This window comes from Pecten maximus, chromosome 1 (assembly GCF_902652985.1).
Source record: "Pecten maximus chromosome 1, xPecMax1.1, whole genome shotgun sequence".
In the NCBI taxonomy this organism is placed as follows: Eukaryota; Metazoa; Mollusca; class Bivalvia; order Pectinida; family Pectinidae; genus Pecten; species Pecten maximus.
Window position 1 is genome coordinate 13,252,664 of NC_047015.1, and position 10,109 is coordinate 13,262,772.

General features: G+C 38.2%; 1 protein-coding gene across 1 annotated transcript in view; it reads right to left on the reverse strand.

The window, feature by feature from the left end:
• Positions 1 to 10,109, reverse strand: part of LOC117325483 (set1/Ash2 histone methyltransferase complex subunit ASH2-like) — a 75,567-nt gene that overhangs the window by 21,744 nt on the left and 43,714 nt on the right. The gene's annotated exons all lie outside the window — the stretch shown is intronic.

Consider the following 10,109-nt stretch of genomic DNA (forward strand, 5'->3'; position numbering starts at 1 on the left):
GAAGAATGGAATATCTTTTTAATGCTAAAAAACAATTCCAAAGCTTGTTTCCAAATTACTGAAATATTAATGTCTTAATTGATAAGGCTTGATTTACTGGCCCTAGGACAGCTCTGTGAGATGACCCTTGACCCAGTCTATCTCCCTAGCTGTGTAACATGTAAACATTCTTGCACAAAACAATTGAATAATTAGACAAAAACCTCACTCTGAACATGGACCACCTGTCCTGCCCTATCAGGACAATGTTAAGGAATTTGGGATGGTTTTGTTTACCAGCCACATGGCTTAAAGGGATTCATATCTTATTAACAGTAACTGCAAGAGCTAGACCATACACAAAAGAATGCATAAAACAAATTAAATAGACTTTAAACTTCATTCCTATAGGTATTATCCCTGTGTGCAGTGTATCAGTTCTTTTAACTATACAATGCTGTCCTTACACCAAAAATTTATTGAATGAACCTATCACTTGTTCACGCTTAATTTACTTAAACTTTTGACATTCTTAGGGGCTGCTCATTCTTACATTGAACTTCATCAAACCTACTTACAATATTACATAATTTTAAAAGTTTAACTCACTTTACACTGGAGGCCTAGTTTTCATTGTATATGCATTCTCTGAAGTTGACTTGTTCACAAGCCATTTCATGGATTACTTACTATACAGTGTATTTGCATTTTGAAGTGGATGATAAAACCGTTATGTCTTATGGATTACAAGTTTAATTCCAAGTTTAATTTTACCTGATTATGAAATATACTTAAAGATGATATAACCCAGGTAACAACAGCAATGTTATAGATAATCTACCAAAGTGAGGTTATAACCCTCTCAGGTACATATTTTTTGCCTTTTGTTTTACAAACATGCAAATCATTCCTTACTGTCTAAGGAGAAAACTTTCAACTACAGTAAAACCTTGCTATAACGAATTCCATGGGACCAGGAGAAATAATTCGTTATAACAGAAATTCGTTATAGAGTTTCTGAAACTAAACGTTAAAGTCATATAGGCCTACATTATACATATGTAAGCTTAGTTCCATCCCGATTCCACGTATGTTAGTCCATAAATCATCCTCGTCGTCCGAGGTGTCCCCGATGTCTACATCGGGTATGGGGCCCGACGGAGGGAATCCAGCTTAAAAATAACACTGGAAAGACGACCACCTAGAAAAGCACGATTTATTTACGCATGGCTGATTAGTTTGAATAGCCAAACGTACTTAAACGCCACATACTGGACAGATGAAACAATAGTGAATACTGTTTACCTAAGACTACATGTACCTGTGTTACTTTCATGTCTCCGGGCTATTCAAACTTACCTGTATACATGTTCGATCGTATTTAGTTATGTGTCGATCGATTCCCCTTTATGGCCCCAGGTTTCACTTTGAAACGAGACCACACTCAGCACTTCCGGAAAAATGTGCCAGGAAAATTTGTTAAAGACGCAAATATTGACTTGAAGGGACCACGAAATCACTTTGTATCAAAAGATAATTCGTTATATGCGATTTCGTTATACGTTGCAAAAAATAGTATAAGTAAAGAGGATCCAAAACCGGGGATTTGAATTTACTTCGCATCAAGCAGAAATTCGTATCAAGCAGGTTCGTCTTAAGAAAGTTTTACTGTACTAGAATAAAGAAAACAGTCATGATCATCCCCCACAGTTGGTATGAAAATGAAATAAAAAGTTTTTGATAGAAACAGAGAGTGTGAGCATCTCCTTTAGGTAAATAACCTCAGGAAACCCAGCAGAGACATAGGCCCCATCATCACTTCTAATTCTTTAATGCTAGTGTATTCGTTGGCTCACATCTGTGTCTCCAGAGGGTCAGGTGACTCTGCTTCCCTATCAATAATTAATACTGTCAGAAATTAACATTGATTTGGTTAACACCAGTGGTGTGATTAGGGAAAGTGTTACCCTGGTAAGTCTGGATTGACATCACTCACTTAACACAATTTGTGTGAATATGGAAAGTTTTACCCTGGTAAGTCTGGATCAAGATCACTCAAGTCTCACACAACTAAATCAAACTAATTAAGCCAATCAGCAGGTGTTTGACCTGAATCAAGTCCCAGAAGAAAATGTGTTTCTTAGGTTTGTAGCTGTTTTCCTGAGTAACATATGAAATGGGTACTTTCTATATACGAGAATAAAGAGAAGGGTCTTGAGTTTTTAACAAGAGGCCCAAAGGGTCTTAACGGTCACCTGAGATTTGAAATATTTCGGCCAACTAAATTGACCCTTTTTGGCCCCACCCATCAGTCCTAATGGGGTCAGTCTATGAAGAGTATTTGATTCTAACATATACATGTAGTAGATAAGAAAATTTTTGAAATTTCAGTCAATTTGACCCTTTTTGGCCCCGCCCACCAGCCCCTGGGGGTCAACTAGGGCCAACATGTACATAACATCAAACTGTAATCCCATGAGGATAATTTGAACCAAGTTAGAATGAATTCCAATAGAAATCCAACAAATAATAGTCAAAAATGTGATTTCCCTATATAAACTATAGTAAAGTTTACCCCCTCCCCAGGGGCAAACGTGAGACCCCAGGGTCATGAAATTCACAATTTGGTAAAGCACCTTAAGACCCTTCCATCTATGAAGAGTATTTGATTCTACCATATCTGAGAGTAGGAAAGAAGATTTTTGAAATTTTAGTCAATTTGACCCTTTTTGGCCCCGGCCACCAGCCCCTGGGGGTCAACCTGGGCCAACATGTACATAACATCAAACTGTAATCCAATGCTGATAATTTGAACCAAGTTAGAATGAATTCCAATACAAATCCAACAAAAAATAGTCAAAAATGTGATTTCCCTATATAAACTATAGTAAAGTTTACCCCCTCCCCAGGGGCAAACGTGAGACCCCAGGGTCATGAAATTCACAATTTTGGTAAAGCACCTGAAGAGCCTTCCATCTATGAAGAGTATTTGATTCTAACATATCTGAGAGTAGAGAAGAAGATTTTTGAAATTTCAGTCAATTTGACCCTTTTTGGCCCCGCCCACCAGCCCCTGGGGGTCAACCAGGGCCAACATGTACATAACTTCAAACTGTAATCCCATGCTGATAATTTGAACCAAGTTAGAATGAATTCCAATAGAAATCCAACAAATAATAGTCAAAAATTGTCATTTCCCTATATAAACTATAGTAAAGTTTACCCCCTCCCCAGGGGCAAACGTGAGACCCCAGGGTCATGAAATTCACAATTTTGGTAAAGCACCTTAAGACCCTTCCATCTATGAAGAGTATTTGATTCTACCATATCTGAGAGTAGAGAAGAAGATTTTTGAAATTTCAGTCAATTTGACCCTTTTTGGCCCCGCCCACCAGCCCCTGGGGGTCAACCAGGGCCAACATGTACATACCATCAAACTGTCATCCCATGCTGATAATTTGATACAAGTTAGAATGAATTCCAATAGAAATCCAACAAATAATAGTCAAAAATGTGATTTCCCTATATAAACTATAGTAAAGTTTACCCCCTCCCCAGGGGCAAACATGAGACCCCAGGGTCATGAAATTCACAATTTTGGTAAAGCACCTTAAGACCCTTCCATCTATGAAGAGTATTCGATTCTACCATATCTGAGAGTAGAGAAGAAGATTTTTGAAGTTTTAGTCAATTTGACCCTTTTTGGCCCCACCCCTCAGGCCCCTGGGGGCTGGGGACCATATAATTCACAATTTTGGTTGATCTTCAGCCATAGAAACTTTCTGCCAAATTTCATTGAATTTTGTTAAGTGGTTTTGGAGAAGAAGTCGAAAATGTAAAAAGTTTACGGACGCACGACGGACGACGGACGACGACGGACAAAAGGCGATTAGAATAGGTCACTTGAGACTTCGTCTCAGGTGACCTAAAAATTAAAAAACATGCCCTGCAAGTAAAAATAGAACGACATACAATAATGTAGGATTCCAGGTGTAAAACGTCAGGAATTCCCCAGGTAGAAGTTTCCCAGGTGGAATTTCCCCAGTCCACTGTAAATAACAAGGTTACTGTCTTTCAAGTACTGGAGTACTGTTATATGCCATTAAACCTGTCCAATAACATTGTTTTTCAGAGAGAGAAATCTTCAAACTTCATATAAAGAATTTCACTTCATTTGAACTTTGAACGAGCTATTGAGTCATTAGCAATAACATAAAGTGAAATAACTAGTTGTGTGAGACCCCTCACCACACTCAAGTTGTGTGAGTATGGAAAGTGTTACCTCGGTAAGACTAGTATGAGATCCCACACCACACACTAGTAGTGTGACTAGGGAAAGTGTGACCTTAGTAAGTCTGGTCGGGAATCCCACACCACACACTAGTAGTGTGACTAGGGAAAGTGTGACCTTAGTAAGTCTGGTCGGAGATCCCACACCACACACTAGTAGTGTGACTAGGGAAAGTGTGACCTTGATAAGTCTGGTCGGAGATCCCACACCACACACTAGTAGTGTGACTAGGGAAAGTGTGACCTCGGTAAGACTAGTATGAGATCCCACACCACACACTAGTAGTGTGACTAGGGAAAGTGTGACCTTAGTAAGTCTGGTCGGGAATCCCACACCACACACTAGTAGTGTGACTAGGGAAAGTGTGACCTTAGTAAGTCTGGTCGGAGATCCCACACCACACACTAGTAGTGTGACTAGGGAAAGTGTGACCTTGATAAGTCTGGTCGGAGATCTCACACCACACACTAGTAGTGTGACTAGGGAAAGTGTGACCTTAGTAAGTCTGGTCGGAGATCCCACACCACACACTAGTAGTATGACTAGGGAAAGTGTGACCTTAGTAAGTCTGGTTGGAGATCCCACACCACACACTAGTAGTGTGACTAGGGAAAGTGTGACCTTAGTAAGTCTGGTCGGAGATCCCACACCACACACTGGTAGTGTGACTAGGGAAAGTGTGACCTTGGTAAGTCTGGTCGGAGATCTCACACCACACACTAGTAGTGTGACTAGGGAAAGTGTGACCTTAGTAAGTCTGGTCGGGGATCCCACACCACACACTAGTAGTGTGACTAGGGAAAGTGTGACCTTAGTAAGTCTGGTCGGGGATCCCACACCACACACTAGTAGTGTGACTAGGGAAAGTGTGACCTCGGTAAGACTAGTATGAGATCCCACACCACACACTAGTAGTGTGACTAGGGAAAGTGTGACCTTAGTAAGTCTGGTCGGAGATCCCACACCACACACTAGTAGTGTGACTAGGGAAAGTGTGACCTTAGTAAGTCTGGTTGGAGATCCCACACCACACACTAGCAGTGTGACTAGGGAAAGTGTGACCTTAGTAAGTATGGGCGGGGATCCCACACCACACACTAGCAGTGTGACTAAGACAAGTGTTACCCCTCTACATTTGGTTCAAGATCACTTATTCAACACCAGTTACATAAAATGCATGTGTAAATCTGGTTTGAGATCCCTAATCATGCGCTCACTAGTTGTATGATTAGGCCAAGTAAATCTATTCTCAGAAAACTCAATTCTGTAACGGTTTTATTCTACCATATTACAAGTCATGAATATTTCAAAAAGCAGTCTTCTGTTATCATCTGCAGTTATGTCACAATCGATCAATAACAAACTGAGGGATGACAGTTGAATACTAAAAATGATGTGATCATGTGATGTTAGAATAATGCCTTGATTTTTTGTTTGCTATAGCAGGTCAATAGTCCTGTTATTTAATCTGTTAAAAATATAATCTTTTTAGAAATAATTTTGGACAAAAACATTTGCGGTCACAATAACTTATCTGGGGCATCATTCAATATCAATTATTTAGTATTACAGTAAAGGACAAATATCTTAGCCTAATTCCTATTAAATGATGAAAACTATTTTCCACAGTAAAAATTAGAAAATATAATCAAATTACAGACATCTAACAATTTACGAATCCTTACATCAATTAGCTGCTTCAACTGCAATTTTAGTTATTTTGATTAGATTAAAAGTTGTGAATTCATGACACATCTGTTAGTTAATTACTGCTAATTCTGACAATAACGAATACATTTGACTTTTATAATAGTTTCATGAAATATCCTGTTAATTCCATAATATCTCTGCCTCAGTTGAACTGCCTTGATTATAGTAAATAGTAATTTAGTAAATATGGAATGAAGTGCAGTAAGGAGGCGATAACGGAGTTATCGTTCCTTACGGAACGGAATGTAGACACGGCTACTTCGGCCTATTTTGCCGCATATAGTCGCGATTTGAGCGCAGAGAAAACGGCTCGATACATTTTGATAAAACTTTCTACACTTGTAAAACTCGGTGTGATCTAGGTCCTGGCTTATCCGGTATATCTGGGGAAAATCTAGTTATCGAGATATTTTGGGTTAAACACGCCAAAATCGACACTTTGACTGCTGGTTTCAGTTTAACTTAAACTGGGGAATTCAATCTTAAAGCAGACAAACTGAAACTCCAAATGTAGCAAGTAGAGGTAATTCCGAAGAAAAGGCCGTGTTTGGTTTTTCGATATCTGTCATAGAACGGCCACAATAGGGCTTTAAAAATGGGTAGTATTTTGGCGAGGTCTCATGGAAACCAGAGGAGGATTCCGGATGCTACGTCACGAGGGACGTCACAAGTATGTGTGGAATGTAGTGTATTGGGGGACGGAACGTAATGTACATGCAGCTAATTCTGACTACTTTGCCGGAGCTTACTGAAAAACGACTCATTACATTTTGATAAAACTTTCCACACTTGCTAAAGTCGGTGTGATCTATGTTCTGGCAGTTCCCTTATATATGGGGACATTTTAGTTATGGAGATATTTTGGGTACAAACACGCCAAAATCGACTATTTGACTGCTGGTTTCTGCACAACTCGGTCTTGAGAATTAACGCATAATGCCAACATACTGAAACTTCACACATCACAAGTACATATAATTCCAAAGAAAATGATATCTTTAGTTTTTCTATATCTATCACAGAACGGCCACAATAGGGTTTTGAACATGGGTACTATGTACCGCGACCTCACATTCCGGAGAGTCTATTACGGACGTACGTCACGAGTGACGTTATCAAGTCTGTTCCGCTTGTCTGATTGAACTTGTAGCGCTCGGTGAGCTGCTTGTATTTTCACTGTCACTGCCAGTATTTCTTAAAATGTTGAGATATCAGAGAAAATACGAAAGACATTTCTCCACAATTTTTTTTTTTTAATTTTTTTTTTTTTACATATTTATCACAAACATCTCTATCTAAAAGACATAATTAATCTTGTTTCTTCATATATGGTATATTAAGTTCTTTTTCCTGTCGTATCCGTGATGCAACAGTTTCCGCTTAGGTCACACGGGTACGTATAATCGAAAGACAGAAATAAGCCAGACATTTTACACTGCACTGGGGAACCCCCACCTGGGGAATTCCCGCCTTTTTACACCAGAAACCTACGTCATTCTATTTTCAGTAACAGTGTGTATTTGTGATCTTCTAAATCTCAACATACTACTCTTTATCCTCGTATCATATATAAAGTACCCGTTTCATGTGTTACATGTATTTACTCGGGAAAACAGGTACATACCAGAGAAACGCATTCTCCAAAGGGACTTGGATAGGGTGAAACACAAGCTGATTGGCCGGTCGTGTTGCGCAAGTTGTTAACACACTTTTGGGTGTAGATTTGACCTCTACTCCAGACCCGGATGTATATAATCGGTATTTGGTGACAGCTGTTGACAGATATCTCCTGATAATGTTCAACATGCTGTGTTGAAACTTTTGTATTTTGTTTCTCAGATGTTGGTCTTGACCAGGTGAAATAGAAAGTTGTAAATGCAATTTTGGGAATTTATTATGAATTTTAATATTACAATGTAACATATAGCGAAGCTAATTGTGAACTCGGTCCCAATATATGATGTTATAACCAGAAGTGATGTTAAGGATTTTGTGTACACTTGTGGAATTTATTTTTAGTATTAATACTCAATCGGTATTTTATACTTAGTAATAGAAATACTTTAATTAATTCTAATATTATAATGAATGACAGCATTAGCAACGTAATTCGTTAATTATTTAATATTATCGTGGTAATGATATCTCAGGATTCCGATCGATAAATTGACGATAGAATATTATAAAGGATGAAGTGTAGTAACGGAACGTATTAATGTTCGAAGATTTAAGTTATTGTCCGATTACAATGAAATTTAAATTTGGTATGTAGGTACATCATGGGACACTGGTTACTCTTGTAACCTCAATTTATTATTTTATTAACATTTTACCGAAAAGGTCGCCATTTCCTAGCCTCTGATTGGTTCGAATTTACATATTGTTTGATTTCAATGAAATATGTAAATAAAGTTTTTAACGTCATATAAAAAGGAAGGGTCATTTACACTCGGATCATCCTCGAGTTGGCTATACCTACATGTATCCTCGGACGCTAATGTTAGTAGTCCAGTAATCTACCCAGATCCTGGAGAAATGCGGTTTCGCGTAATAATGACGGAGCAAAATAACTGGCAATTGAGTTCGCGCATGATTTAGGCAAAACATTTCTTTTAATCATTTTAAATAAAGTTACTGGTTCTAAGGTTCAAATTGGACATTCCACATGTTTAAAATTTGTTTATTGAAATATCTTTCATTATTTTAAGTTGTTGTACTGAGTACATTATAAGCAAACATGGCAGCGCCCATAGACTTTTCAACGTGTTAACAACGCTTCATCTAAATTTGATAATGCAATTAGTTTAAAGACGAAACAAAAAAACTTCAACATGTATTTAATGGAATTAGTTTGATGGTGACACAACAAAAACAGCAAGAATTCAGCGTGTCTTGCTGAAATACAGCCTTTTGTGGCGTGGCAGCCATTTTCATTACCAAATGATTTGTCACGTGACAAAACGTTTCTTCAAATAACCATTCACGTCCGAGGTGTATTTTGGAAAAAACATTTAAGGACGTGCCTGGTTTTGTTCGTGGAGGAAAGCTGGAGTACCCAGAGAAAAATCACCGACCTACAGTCATAAAAAGGCATCTGCCCTATATGTGTTTCGAACTCGCAACCCAGAGATGAAGGGCTAGTGATAAAGTGTTTGGGCCCCTTAACCAATCGGCTACGGCGGCCCACAACACAATGTCTTCTTATTGGTCGAAATTTTGATAGTGAGCGGTTTTGATGAAAACTGCTGGAACAGAGTTATCGCCCCTTACTGCACTTCATTCCATCTGTGACATCCTTCAGGTGTCACCCTCTAGTATAAGAAAGAAGATAGATAAATAAACTACACAAAAATGATTTACCTCAACAGTTTAATATAAAAGGTACGTGAGCAAGACAATGTTTTGTCAATGGTAGAGATGGTGCAAATTGGGAGGCCGATATTGTGGTTGATTTATCACTTACCTTTATCTTAAACCTCTAGGATACAACTTTGACACAGAGTATTTTAGGAAATATATTTCCAGTTTGTGATTTCATCAGATAAATATACAGAGAAGATCTGTAGTTTTTGATAGGACAGACAGAAACCAGACAGCAACACCATCCCTCTCTATTGACTACATCATCCATTACAAACACCTTGTTGACTTTGTCATGTATACAAATCAGGGCTTGAAAAGATCTTTAAAGTCTCTCATAATCAGGTGAAAAAGTTTTCATAATATTTCATGAATGTAGAATATAGAATAAATTGAATTACAATATGTTTATGTACTTTAAATAAAATAAAATCTACAAAAAATATGTCCTGTATGTGTAGTCATGGCAGCTATAACTGCTTATCCTCTAGCAGTTGATGCTAAATGGGTTAGAAACAGTCTGCCAAGCAATCATCCAAAATATGATGAAACAGTCCTGGCCTCACTTGGTACCCCACAAGAGGCAGACCTGGTATTCCTATCACTGTGTCTGTAAACACTTTACAAATATTGAAGAGCGAAAACAAGTCTGAAAGTTTTCAAATTCCTACTTGACTGGTAAACAACACCATTTTATACAGTCTAACCTCCCAATATACACCTTATCACCAGCCAGCTCACCTATCTCCCGTCACATTCAAAGTAGAAT